The 15,253-nt window shown below is 39.3% G+C and overlaps 1 protein-coding gene across 4 annotated transcripts in view; it reads right to left on the bottom strand.

Annotated features, from left to right (window-relative positions):
- LOC130924010 (LIM and calponin homology domains-containing protein 1-like) overlaps window positions 1–15,253 on the bottom strand; it is a 127,131-nt gene that overhangs the window by 107,206 nt on the left and 4,672 nt on the right. The window contains exon 1 of one of the 4 annotated variants that reach the window (XM_057850290.1): window positions 14,740–14,748. The exons of the other annotated variants lie outside the window; for them this stretch is intronic. The gene's annotated coding sequence lies outside the window, so the exon portion shown is untranslated. Of the gene's footprint in view, window positions 1–14,739; window positions 14,749–15,253 lie in introns of those variants that run through there. 4 annotated transcript variants of the gene reach the window in all.

Genomic DNA, 15,253 nt, shown 5'->3' with positions numbered 1-15,253 from the left:
TTCTAAATATGGAACGACCAACACATCATATTTACCTCTCGTTCTGTTGTATTTTTGTTTTTTATTATTAAGATGATCGTATTGAATTTTTGCACTGGTATTAATAAATAAAATAATCCGGTCAGCTCCCCTGTCGTCCCCGCATCTCAGATCGTCAAATGCTGACGAGAAATAATTGTTTGCTCTTTATGATGTCGCCTTTCTACTCTCATTAGTCTGTTAAGAAAAATGTAGACATATTGCGACTTCTCCCGTGTCCGCGCGCTTTGTTTTTGGGCGCTTGAGTAGCACATGATGGACGGATTGACATAATTTGTCAAACCAACCGACACCCTCTGACACGAAAAAAAAAATAAAACACTCGGAAAAAATTGACATGTATATACAGTTTCATTGCAAATCAGTATTATGGTGATCATACTAAATATTCTTTTTTTTTCTGTGCACATATGAGGTAAATATCGCTGCCATGAAGCCTCCACATAGTGACAGTTCTCTGCCCGCTTCACTGCCGTCACGCGACCGCAGCTCAGCTTTTGCTTGCCTCGTAGCTACGCGTTTTAAATTACTGTAAATTTGATAGTATATAGTCATAGGTACAGTCCCGAGTCTGTTGAGAAAAGTAGAACACTAAACCATGCTCGCTAGATTTGTGTGGTGTTTTTGTCTGTTTGAGCAGCATTTGATAGGCTCCACGTTAACAAATATGTGACAAAGTCATTTCCTTTCATTTTATGACTCGTACACCGCATAGTCATTACTGGAAAGTCAAGTTAGCAGCAAGCTAGGTCAGGAAGCGGAGACCCGAATCACTGAACGGGAAGTGACAAAACTCAGTCTTTCCCCCCTGCCTGCACGCTGGCTGCTTATTGGCCACACGTGGAAATGAGTGACAGACGCCTTGATTCTGTTTCCGCTCCCTCCCCTGCCCGCGATGAAGCTGGCGTCCGATTGGTCGTGTGCGATGTCAGAAGACGCTGCCGCTTGCTCAACGCCCTCCCACGCAGCGAACAAGCGCCACCAACTTCATAGAACGAATCAGTGCAGATGGTGATTAGTTCGGTCTCGTTCACCCAAACAATTCGTTCAAAAAGAACGAATCGTTCGCGACCGATACAACACTACAATACATGGTGTTAAGATAAAGATCATCTCCAGTCATTCTTCGCCATTTCGCGCACCACAATAATTATAACTGTTGTGTTTGAAATGCTACAGCTTATACCAATAAATAGCGCGGCCCCAATGAATGTCTGTATTACCTATTCGCCCCTTTTGGTAATTGGCGGTGCTTTGAACTCCTCGCCATAGTGAGGAGTGGACCGGCGATCCAGGTTGGCTCTTTGTCGTCGGTTGACTCGGTTCATCAGACTTCCTCCTTAGGAATGTGGCGGTGTGCATATAAGTACCGAAAGGCGTTGGATGGCTTTTTGTGGGTACTTTTATTTACAAAACAAAAGCATGTGGGGGACGCAGCATTTTAAGCCTGCGCTAACTGCGCACTATCTCTACAGTCTCCTTTCTCGCTCCCTCTCTCTGACTCGCTTGACCACTTTCTTCCTCATTGCTCAATCTGACAATGCCGGTCACATTGAAAATAACAGCGGCCCCTTGGGGGTGCCGGTAACACTTGCATCCACTCCACTTGCTTAGCTCTCAATATACTTCCAACGGCGCCATTGTAGTCTGTTCGCGGCAATGCTTGAGTGGTTCATTCCGCGCATGCGTTAATTGCGTTAAATATTTTAACGTGATTAATTTAAAAAATTAATTACCGGCCGTTAACGTGTTTTTTTGACAGCCCTAATATATATATAAATATATATATATATATATATATATACACACACACACATACATTTTTTAAAATCATACTTTGGGGAAAAATTAAAAAAACATACCTTATATGTATCTCTTTCCAATGCTAAATCTGAATAAATACACAGAGCACAGGGTTCTGGTCCCCACTAACCGCGAAAAACGAGGGATCACTGCACACTGGTCATTGTGAGTCATCCAAAGTCTTTCCAAACAGCTATTCAAGTCATCTAGTGAAAATGTCTTAAAATATATATATGTATATATATTGTAATATCGCAATATATCGCAAACCCCCCCAAAAAATCACAGCAATAGTTTCTTCCAATATCGTTCAGGCCTAACTCATACCAACATTTATCATTTAAGAACTACGTCTTTTTGTTCGTGCTTCCGTTTAAAAGTCAGAGAAGCTGAAAGTCCAGTAAACGTAAAATATCACCTCAGAGTAGATCGTGTATGAGACTAAGTGGGACACAAGCCATTTTATGGGAACCGTCAATGCACCCCAACACCTCCTTCCCTGAAATGAGGGAGGTGCAGCTGGCTAGATTAGTAAGGATTAGACTTTATCCCTTGCTACTAGCAAGAGGATGGCGATAAAAGTGCTCAAGAGGCACGTGCTTTAATGTAAATCATTTCACTTCAGGATATTTGACATTCTCAAAAGGAGAGAAATTAGTAAAAGCACAGTTAAGTCATTTATTCAGTAATTGCGTTTGCCTTCAAAATTGTCATGCAATCCATATCACACAAGGATGTGCATCATAATCTTAGGTGGTGAATTAAATGGTAAAGGGACCATTTAGCTCATCCAAAGAGTAGACAAGCATTTAGGATATATGTCCAAAAACATTAGGGCTGTCCCAAACGACTAATTTTCTCCCGATTAGTCAGCCGACTATTTTTACGATTAGTCGACTAATCTAATCATTTAAAAAAAAAAATTTTTTTTTGTTTGTTTTGTTTTCTAATTTAGCAATGACATTTTTGTTGACGCTTATCAATTCACAAAAAACATATTGGAACACTTAAATTATTTATTAAAGTACAAATAAACACGTAAATAACAATAATAAATCACAAATAAACAATGAGTTGAAATGCTGATAGAATTAACTAGTGTAGCATCTTGATTGAAAAGATGGTCTCTTAAACTGATGGTTTACAACTTTTATTCCATCCTTGATGTGATCACACTGTAAAAGCTACGGTGCACACAAATAAAACAACACAATTAGAAATTAACGAAAACTTTTCACCTTTTTCCTTTTAAACCTTATTTATATATCAATGAATTGCCTATATGAATTGCCTTTACCTTAATTAATTACCTTATCATTGACAATCTCTCCCTTAAGTGCAATCACTGTATATACTGTATATATTTATGACCTTTTAACCTTATATAATTTTCTATACTATAAAATAAACCATAACATGAAATAAACCTTTCAGTTAGCATTAAGAACAATACTAATAGCGCTTACAGGCCCATTGTCAATGAAACATTATTATTTAGTAAGGCGACAGCACCCTCTGGTGTACAAAAAATGAAAAAACAAAAAAACAAAATTACAAACTGGGCTACGGCGCTTGAGGTGTTTCTTCACGGCCGACGTTTAGCCAAGCTTGGCATTGAAGAGACAGGACGGAAGAGTGTACGCTCCTTTGTTTCTTTGAAATAAATCAATGTTTTGGACACTCTGGTGCGGTTTTTTGGCTTTGTGCCGCTTTCCCCGCTTGCATACAGAGCATCCGACATTCTGAACTTTCCGTGCATATATTTTTTTTAACCCTTCATTAACCGTCGACGGGATGTTGTGCTCGTCGACGGATTTACGTCATCGATGACGTCGACTATGTCGACTAGTCGGGACAGCTCTAAAAAACATATCAGCATTGGTTTCATCAGGTCACAAAGACCATTTTAAAAAGACTGAAAAACCTTTCAGCAGGATCGCATTGCTGTTCACGGTGAAGTTCTGAGTCAGGGTCAAACGAGCCGTGAAGGCTTCCATTGCCTCACATGAGAACAAGGTTTCTACTGTAGCAGGCCAACAAATGCTAATGAGTGCATGGATTTATCACGTTTATCTTCGTGAGTGAGCTGTTTTGTGCATGGATGAGCCCAGTGGAAAAGTGCCTCGCTAAGGCTGCCCAGCAACAGTTGACAACTGTGACTGAGGTTTAGCCACATAGCAGTAAGTTTCAACTATGCACATTGTCAAGAGCCTAACACTTCCCAACGTTTACTGCTGCACTTTTCAACAAGCTTAATTGGTGTACAACTAAAGAATCACAAATATTCTACGATACAATGCTAGTGTTTACTAGGGCTGGACCCGATGCTGTCCAGTGATCAGCTGACAAAGAATCCTCATGTCATAATTTGAACCTGCTCTATTGCAACTTTCTTGACTTGGGTAATTGACTCATTCCACTTCTGCTGACTGAACAATGTTATTTTGTTATTTATTGACAAAATGTGTGACCACCCGGGTTATAAAGCTTGTCTAGGTTGGGCCACTAAGCATTTGGAACATACAAATCATATGTACTAGAAATTAGGTTTCAAGTTTGCTCCTAAACCTCCCAGGATCCCTTAAAGGTAACAAGCTCCTAAAGCACTATGACTATTCATGTTCATTTTGGCTAAACTGCAAACTACACACTTAGTTAAACATTGTCTAATGTGGCTACTACTAACTACTGGAATTGAATCTAAAGTCAGTCACTAAATCTGCTTATTACCACCTAAAAAATATAGCCAGAATTAAGGGGCTTTTGACTCAACAAGACATGGAAAAACTTATGCATGCATTCATTTTCAGCAGATTGGACTATTGCAACGGTATATTTACAAGTCTTGATAAAAAATCAGTCAGGAAGCTGCAGCTAGTACAGAATGCTGCAGCCAGAGTCTTCACAAATACAAGAAAACTGGACCACATTACACCGGTTTCGAAATTGTTACACTGGCTTCCAGTGAGTCAAAGGACAGACTATAAAATACCACTGCTCGTCTACAAAACACTTAATTGCCTTCGGCCAAAATACATGCTTGATTTGTTAGATTCCAATGAAGCATCTAGACCACTAAGGTCATCTAGAACCGGTCTCCTGTATGTTCCAAGAACAAGAACCAAGAAGGGTGAGGCAGCATTTAGTTATCATGCTCCTCACCTCTGGAACAGGATACCTGAAGGTCAGAAGTATGGTCAAACTGTTGGCTCCTTTAAATCAGGGCAAAAAACGCTCACACAGCATATCCAAAACCATCTTTATATTTCAATCTATTTGCTTTCTATTCCTCTTGTGCTTTATCTCCATTGCTGATTTCAATTATTATTAGTAGTAGTATTTTTTCTTTTTTCTTATTCTATTCGTGATTAAATGCGATTTTTATGTATAATTTTATTTCCTGTTTCAATTATCTTTGTTTTTACGTTCTACTGATTTAATGTGATTTTTATGATCTTCATGTGATGTAAAGCACTTTGAATTGCCTTGTGTTGAATTGTGCTATATAAATAAATTTGCCTTGCCTCGCCTTGAATGTCTTCAGATGAGAACCGATACTGGAAATTAAATTACTGGAAAAAAAATGAAATATGAATGGGAGAACTTCCAACAGACAAATCTCTCCAACTACAGGCTTATATAATCGAAAAAGGCAAGGCAAGGCAAAGCAAATTTATTTATATAGCACAATTCACCACAAGGCAATTCAAAGTGCTTTACATCACATGAAGATCATAAAAATCACATTTAAATCAATACAACGTAAAAACCAAGACAATCAAAATCGGAAATAAAATTATACATAAAGATTGCATTTAATCACAAATAGAATAAAAATAAATAAAAATAAAAACTACTACTACTAATAATAACTGAAATCAGCAATGGAAATAAGCACAACAAAAAAAACAGTAACCAGCTTAGTCCTTAATATTACACTGTATAATCTCACATTTTTACAGCACTGGCAGTGAGCCCTCCAAGGTATGTTTCACAAACTCCCTTGGCGGCCAAAGGAATCAAGCTCCCCAGCGTCGCAGCTCAGAAATTAGAAAACCAACGCAGCCTGAGTGACCCAATTAGAAACAGTCCCTTGATGGGGGAAGCTTCATCAGTCTCTTTCCTAGCTGTCAAACATGACAAATAGCAAGTATAATCTTTGATTTAATCTATCATGTATCAATCTTGTCAAACATGACAAATGGCAAGTATAATTTTTTGATTGAATCTATCATCTATCAATCTTCAGGCATCGATTTCAGCAGTGATTCATCACGCAACACTTAAAACTTGCTCATTTTTGGAGACGGTAACCTGACTGTGTTACAAATCCAGCCCAATGACTTGTTCAGCCCCGCTAAGATATATCAATGAAATGGGAGCTTGATTCAGGAGTCACGCAAAGTGACCCACTTTGCCTGAGAATGGGGCCAATCAATAGAGTGGAGTCAGATGGCATTATTAGTGTAACCAATAAATGGAACAATGTGCGATTGTCCAAAAAGTTAAAAATGTTTACACTGTACTTCTTTAGCTTTTTTGACACCACTCATTAGAACAGACCATGTGCGTGTTTTTATTCCTTGAAGGACAATGACTCGCAGTTATTTCCTAGATTTGGGGGTAGTGTCAGATTTTTCGTAAAGAGGGGACAGCAGCTATGATTATTTTAGGTTTTGGCAGTTTAAATGTAGCCGCAAGGGGGCACAAGCCAGTGTTTTGCTGTGCCAAATCAAACCTGCAAATCAGATATATGAATTCCATACTGGATCGGTGGAGGCCGGGTTAACAGTGAACGCCATCAGTGCTGTTGACCCACAGGGTACCGGTGGAAACTGGACTACTGTTGGTCGAAGAAGGAGAGGAGGATGGTGCGTTCGTAGGAAGAACAAGAAGAGGAACACCAAGAGACTAGAATTAAGAGTAGGGACTTTGAATTTTGGAACTATGACAGGAAAAAGGTAGAGAGCTGATTGACATGATGCAGAGGAGGAAGGTGGACATGCAGTGGGGCAAATAAGTATTTAGTCAACCACCAATTGTGCAAGTTCTCCTGCTTGAAAAGATTAGAGAGGCCTGTAATTGTCAACATGGCTAAACCTCAACCATGAGAGACAGAATGTGGGAAAAAAACAGAAAATCACATCGTTTGATTTTTTTTTTTTTTAATTATTTCCAAATTAGAATGGAAAATAAGTATTTGGTAACCTACAAACAAGCATGATTTCTGGCTGTCAAAGAGGTCTAACTTCTAACGAGGTCTAACGAGGCTCGACTCGTTACCTGCATTAATGGCACCTGTTTTATCTCATTATCGGTATAAAAGACACCTGTCCACAACCTCAGTCAGTCACACTCCAAACTCCACTTTGGCAAAGACCAAAGAGCTGTCGAAGGACACAGACAAAATTGTAGACCTGCACCGGGCTGGGAAGACTTAATCTGCAATAGGTAAAACGCTTTGTGTAAAGAAATCAACTGTGGGAGCAATTATTAGAAAATGGAAGATATACAAGACCACTGATAATCTCCCTCGATCTGAGGCTCCATGCAAGATCTCACCCCGTGGCGTCAAAATGATAACAAGAACTGTGAGAAAAAAAATCCCAGAACCACACGGGGGGACCTAGTGAATGACCTACAGAGAGCTGGGACCACAGTAACACAATGCGCCGTCAGGGACTCAAATCCTGCACTGCCAGACGTGTCCCCCTGCTGAAGAAAGCACACGTCCAGGCCCGTCTGCGGTTCGCTAGAGAGCATTTGGATTATCCAGAAGAGGACTGGGAGAATGTGTTATGGTCAGATGAAACCAAAATAGAACTTTTTGGTAGAAACACAGGTTCTCGTGTTTGGAGGAGAAAGAATACTGAATTGCATTCGAAGAACACCATACCCACTGTGAAGCATGGGGGTGGAAACATCATGCTTTGGGGCTGTTTTTCTGCAAAGGGACCAGGACGACTGACCTGTGTAAAGGAAAGAATGAATGGGGTCATGTATCGAGAGATTTTGAGTGAAAATCTCCTTCCATCAGCAAGAGCATTGAAGATGAGACGTGGCTGGTCTTTCAGCATGACAATGATCCCAAACTCACAGCCAGGGCAACAAAGGAGTGGCTTCGTAAGAAGCATTTCAAGGTCCTGGAGTGGCCTAGCCAGTCTCCAGATCTCAACCCCATAGAAAATGTGTGGAGGGAGTTGAAAGTCCGTCTTGCCCAACGACAGCCCCAAAACATCACTGCTCTAGAGGAGATTTGCATGGAGGAATGGGTCAAAGACCAGCAACAGTGTGTGAAAACCTTGTGAAGAGTTACAGAAAACGTTTGGCCTCAGTTATTGCCAACAAAGGGTGCATAACAAAGTATTGAGATGAACTTTTGGTATTGACCAAATACTTATTTTCCACCATGATTTGCAAATAAATTCTTTAAAAAAATCAAACAATGTGATTTTCTGGGGTTTTTCCCACATTCTGTCTCTCGTGGTTGAGGTTTACCCATGTTGACAATTACAGGCCTCTCTAATATTTTCAAGTGGGAGAACTTGCACAATTAGTGGTTGACTAAATACTTATTTGCCCCACTGTACTGTGTGTTCAGGAGACATGTGGAAAGGGAGCAAAGCTAGAAGTTTAGGAGTAGGGTTCACATTGTTCCATCATGATAAGGATAGGAAGAAAAATCGAGCAGGAGTTATCGTGATGGAGGAGTTTGTTAGGAACGTCCTGGAGGTAAAAAGAGTGTTTGATAGTGTGATGAGCCTGAAGCTAGAAATTCAAGGTGTGATGATCAATGTTGTTAGTGGGTATGCGTCACAGGTAGGATGTGAGCTGAAGGAGGAGAAATTTTGGTTGGACTTTGATGAGATGATGCAGAACCTCCCTTGAAGTGAAAGTTATCATTGGAGCGGACATCAATGGACATGCTGGTGCAGGAAACAGAGGTGAAGAGGAGGTGAAGGGCAGGTTTTCTATCCAGGAGAAAAAAAGCAGAAGGACAGATGGTGGTTAACTTTGCAAAAATCTGTAGAGAGGGCAGGGAAGAGGGAGGAGAAACTGGAGGTGTGGAGGTTTGCCCTGGAAAGGAGGGGAATGAAGGTTAGCCGTAGCAAGACAGAGTATCTGTGTGTAAATGAGTGGGAGCCAAGGGGAAGAGTGAGGTTTCAGGGAGAAGAGACCAAAAGGTGGAGGAGTTTAAGTAATTAGGCTCAACAGTCCAGAGCAATGGAGAGTGTGGAAAAGAAGGGAAAAAACATGTGCGGGCAGGCTGGAACGGGTAGAAAAGTGTCAGGTGTAATGTGTGAAGAGTTTCAGCTAAAATGAAAGGTCTATAAAACTGTGGTGGGACCAGCTTTGGTGTTTGGTCTGGAGACAGCGCCACTGAGGAAAAGACCGAAGGCAGAGCTGGAGGTGGCAGGGATGAAGATGCTGATGTTCTCTGTGGGAGTGACCAGGATGGAGGCAGAGCTGGAGGTGGCAGAGATGAAGATGCTCTTTGGGAGTGACCAGGATGGATATGATCAGCAATGAGCATACGAGGGAGACAGCACATGTTAGAGGATTTGGAGAGAAACTGGATTCCCATAAACCAGGCAGGAGGTCTAAAGAAAGACCAACAAGGAGGTTTATGCATTTACAGTAGTTAAAGAGGACCGGAAGAGAGTTGGTGTGAGAGCAGAGGATGCAGAGGACAAGGTTAGATGGAGTCAACTGATTCGGGGTGGCGAGCACTGGCGACCCCTGTAGAGAAAAGACAAAAGTAAAAGAAGAGTTTTCCTCTTACGTAGCTTCTATCAGTGTTCAGATTGTACTCTAAAACCAGAAAATTGGTGGTCCATTTTCCTTAGTGTTTCAACTCAACTGGTAGTTCAAATGGGGCAAATAGTAACTTCAAGGTCTTGACTGGCATTCGGTGCGTGTGTGGTGACCCTTTTTTATGTCATAATTCACCCACCGTACTTGAGTGTCCATTTGGCCGTGCGCGTTACCGGCTACACATTACACGTGACACAGAGACACTATAAAGAGGCGTGCGCGTTACGGCTCATTAGAGAGTTACCAGAGAACAGCAGAGTTACAGCGCTGGACACAGCAATTCGAGCTAACAAGACTCCTTAATACCGCTTCACGTGTCTACTTCCTAAATCTTTTCATTAGCATAATCTTCATTAAATTGAGTCACATGCCGGAAAAAGATTTCATGAAATTAACTTGGTTAAGGCAGATGACAGAATTCAATCCTGGCATTCTTTGCTATAGGATTGAGTTTAAGATCAACATAGGATTCGGGAAGGCTGATGAAGGAGCCATCCTCAAGCTACTAAAATGACCCTTTTCTTTTGCTTGCAATCAACGCGAATTTTTGGGAGGAAATGACAGGAATGCTCTGCACTCAACACATCTGTCCATCATCTCTCGGAAAAAACAACAATGAACTGGGAATGACATCATTGATGGAGTCTGACATGACAGCAGGGGTTATGTGCACACACCAATTCCAAGGCAGCCCACAGGGCGAAGAGAAAGATATGTGGCGTCATGTTTCGATTTTGCGATCCTGGCGATTTACAGGTGATGCCCATGGAATAATGGGTCCTTTAACACTGACATAGGGTCAGAGTGAGCACAAAAAACACTAGACTCATTGATGATGAATAGGTTTCCCACCAAAACAATCCACGACTAGGCAAATTATTGACAGGTGAGCTGTGAATATATAGTGGTTCACTAAACTCTATTGTTCAGCTACATACTGCAGATTTGAAATTTTTGAACATTTTGAAAAGATCAGGAAACCCTAGCATTGAAATTTGTGCAAGTTACGGCAATTATTATTGGTTGTATAGGAATTGAAAATAAAATCATACAAAAGACATTTACTTTTTTGCAGTTTTTGACGAATGTTCTGGTAAAAAAAAATAAGGTCTAGTAAAGTGACTGACTATCTGACAAAGTACTAGCAACTTTTGATGACCTTTGAGTTCTGATTTGATCCATCACAGTGCATACAAAAAATTAGCATTCTTGGACAGAGAGCCGGGATCCTGAACGGGGAGGCCTCGTTACATTCACCTAACCTTTTATTCATTCACAGAGACTTGATCAGATTCCCTCGGGTGAGTGAGCCAGTGAGCGTTACCAGGTGGCCAATGATACCAGCCCTCTCCTTCCCCGAGGGGCGGGGGGAGGAAGAGAAGAAAAACACCGTGATTGCACTATCAGTTACCTATTCAGCTCCATGCACTGATCCCATTCTTATTCTGGGTCAAAAGAAGCTTTTTAAAAGATGCCAACAAGCCTCCCAGGAGTTGGCTCATACTTTGGAAGATTTTTTTTTTGTGTGTGCGAGGAGGGTCAGATGTACAAAATAACCATCTATTGAATTATCGTCATTGATAAATGTAAATGGAAGAAGCTAACATCACATTAAAATAAACAAATAAACATTAAAATTAAAATGATGAGGCTTAAAATAATGTTTTCTTTTTAAAATAATAATTCCAAGTAAGAATAAACTTGTTCAGCATTTACTGTACTGTACATATCTGACAATTAGAGCTGAAACGAATACTCGAGCAACTCGAGTAACTCGAGTTTAAAAACTGATCCGAGTAATTTTATTCACCTCGAGTAATCGTTTATTTTGACAGCTCTAAGCATCACGTTTTGCTCGGACTACTTTTAATGCGGGACAACGCGCTGATGTCACGTGCGTAGAGGAAGAAGCAAAAAAACTTACTGCAGCTGACACCCGCTACAAAAGACGCCGACGTTGCTAAAAACTAGCCCGCATGATGCTACGTTGGTAGCAGGTAGCGTCTGACGCGTCTCATAGAGATCACATCGAACTAGATGCAAAATGACAGAGTCAGCGGCGTTAGTAAACAGCCGCCATCTTAAAGCAGTAGAGCGCTAAGCGCTAATAAAGAGCGCTAAGCGCTAATAAATAAGATTAACGTTACTGTCACTGGCTCACGTAACGTTAGCCCTGCGGAGGGCTAGGTTTCTATTAATTATGACCACTGTCGATGCGTAGCTAACGTGTCTTACATACAGGCTTTAACATAACATAGCGTTGTGGAGTGATGAGGGTGTAAAATAAATAATAATGCTAACTATCAATTTTAGCTCTAGTAGTCATTGCTGGATAAAACACCAAGTAGCACTGGTTCTTAATGTGCTCTAATACAGCCTGTATCATACATTTATTTTGAACACTGCAAAAACTCAAAATCCTATCAGGACTTACAGTTTAGACTAACTTAAAACTTAACTAGAACTTAAAAATAGCTTGACACAAATAGAAATTCAATTGAAACACGTGGGAAAAAATCCTAACTTTTAAGTGATGTGTGTTATCAAGCGTAATGGCATTTTTAGGTAAGAAATATATCTATATAATTTTTTTTTTTTAAATAAGATCTAAAAGTTTTTGGAGTGAAAGCAGTGAATTAGTCTTTTTTTATTATTCTAGTTACATCTGAGATGCAATTGTTGGCTGTTTTCAACAATGTACATCAAAAATAAAGACATTGATTGACTGAAAAGTGTTCTATATTCGATGAAATGTCTTGTTTTCTCATGTATATTCATAATTGCTCTTCACCTAAAAATATATATGTTTTATCCGATTACTCGATTAATCGATAGAATTTTCAGTCGATTACTCGATTACTAAAATATTCGATAGCTGCAGCCCTACTGACAATAGCGCTCAAATTATGAGGGTACACTATATCAATACGTTTTTTAATAAATGTGCATTTCAGGAATGTGCAGGTATGAGATTCTGACAGTTTGATATAACCTTACCAAAATATCACGGTTTCACGGTATTGCAATTACAGCTCTAAAATGTGTAACTTTGAAAATCTTTTTTTTCCATTGAATAGAATATTTATTTTTCAAAACCTATTAGCAAATTGGAATATTACTATAATGTTAGGTTAAAGTAACTTTGAAAAAAAAAACCCTGAAATATTCAAAACAAAATTCAAATAAATGCAGTCCTTTAGGTGAGCCTAAACCTACAGCCACAGCTCAACATTATAACCGTCAGAACAAAAATAATTGAATTATTTTCCACAAAAAGCATGTGTGTATGACTCGTATCATGTTTACATTATACACACACTCTGTTTCTCTACACAGACATTAGCTGGAGAGAAAAAAACACCATGTGTTTTGCCACCACTAGACACACTAAACATGCTGGAGTTAACTCTTGTACTAGGGAAACGTTCATGCCAGTGTTTACTAACCTTTAAATTTCTATAAATGCAAACTCATATTGAAGGTATAGCTTCCTCGGTAGCCACCCTCCGCAAACATGTCCTCTAAGCCACGGCTGTCCGTAACTTTTCTGTAGCCGAAGTATTCCCATACCAGTGATTTCGATTTCTTCGATGGCGGAAAAAGTTCAGGAGTTTCACCTCCTCCATCTATCGTGAAGCACAGCTGACTTACTGACACTGAGTAACAAACGGTGGGGGTGGGGGGGTTGAGCCATGCAGCTGTAAGCGAGGGATTTCGCCCAGCATTTTGGGACATAAAAATAGCTTATACTGTAGTGACGGTATGAGAGAATTTTTGTGGCAGTTTTGAAACCATGACATTTTCATACCACGGTATCCCTTGAAACCGGTAATTGGCACATGTCTAGCGTATTTTGCGTTGAAAAATTATTTCCCCCAAAGTTTGTATTTTCTCATATTTTTAGATTTGTTGAATAATAGTTGACTTTTTTACATTTAGGTATCATAATATTTTGCAATGTCATGCAATACTTATTTTTGTATTTGTAATAATAATGATTGATGATGACTGATTTACATTTTGTCTTCAGTATTACTTTAAAAAGAAAAATTGTATCTATTGCGTGTATATTATTTACATGTGTGCATTTGTTACTCATTTGGCATCATTTTCTTAAAATTCGTCTAAGTAAAGCTGTATAGTTTTTTCTTACAGGCTGAAGGCCTGTCAAGTCACGACTCAAGTTGTTGTACTAGTTGACTTTGAAGTCCTACTCCTCCGTCATTTAAGGACAAAATGTCTTTAAACTTGTAACTCTGGAATATGAGCCAGTATCTATCAATTCTCGGCTAGAAATAATTTAGTTTTTTTTTTTTTTTATTAGAGCTGATTAATTAATTGTGCTCGTAGGTGACGAGTAGCCTGTAGGTTGAGTTGGCCAGTAGATGGCAGCCTTCAGCCTGTAGTAGCACACTTGTGCTTCGTTTCCAATAACTTTCTAGTTCACGGCTAATTTTATTCAGATTCAAAATTTCATTATTTTTCTGATTTTTTAAATTGTACTGAAATGCCATAAATAAAATATTAGATTACACAATGCAACCTCAAATATTAGAATACACAAAATAATTAATATTTTGTTCTTTGGAAATATCATTGTCCTATTTGTATAATGCTTTGTAATTTTTTGACCAATATTTAAGTAGTTTTACCCCATTTTTAAATGCATTTCCCTCCACAAATGTGTGTACCTTTGTCTAAAATTTGTACATTTTTACCTATATTTTATTTTTATTTCAATTGTAGTAATATATTCACCATTGCTGTTTTAGCTATCACATCTGCCAACTCAGGAGCAAAAGCTTAATTTGCTTCAGTGATATCATGATACTGATAGCAGTGATCACTTTTCCCAGTGATTAATCAGGAAATAAAGCAACATGATTAAAAAAAAAAAAAAGTCTTCTATATACTTAGCTGTGGCCCCGCTGCATCGACTCCATCACTGAAAATCAGGCATTTATCAGCTATGCCAGCCTTTTTGTCATCTCATAAAGCTGTGGCTGCATTCCACTCAACAACAACAACAACAAAAAAACAGATAACAAACCATTCATCAGACTTTTCATGCAGTGGACTGACCGAGCGGTATGATGAGTCAAAAGCGACAAGTTGCTGTCACTGAAATTCTCCCTGGCGGCAAACAAAACGATGCTTGTGTGCTGATTGTTGGGCCGGTCTGGCATTGAGGCTAAAATCCATTCCACATGATGTGCTCATTGTTTCTGCTGGCACACTTCAAATATGGATCATATCTCATTATTGTGGCACTGTGGTGCTCATTTATGCTCCACTGGGTGATTATTGAAAAGCAGAGGTGCACTAATTTAGCGCCTAGCCCAAATAGTGATCTATTTTTACAAATTTATCAGTTCATATTTGTCAGATGTGTTCTTTATCACAACATATATTGTGATATTTTTGTCGCTTTTGGCTAAATATTGAAAAATATTGAATCAATATCACTCATGATACAGTATCCACACACCAACAGCCAATATAACTGTTGATTATTCCTGCTTTATTATTTTATAAATAACTTATTGTCGCTGTTGCCAAAAAACCCAATGGCTGGTTTTGCTAATAATACATCAAT

The sequence above is a fragment of the Corythoichthys intestinalis genome, chromosome 11 (assembly GCF_030265065.1).
Source record: "Corythoichthys intestinalis isolate RoL2023-P3 chromosome 11, ASM3026506v1, whole genome shotgun sequence".
Classification (NCBI taxonomy): domain Eukaryota; kingdom Metazoa; phylum Chordata; class Actinopteri; order Syngnathiformes; family Syngnathidae; genus Corythoichthys; species Corythoichthys intestinalis.
Note: the sequence above shows the minus strand (reverse complement) of the source record. Positions and strands in the feature narration are given on the sequence as shown.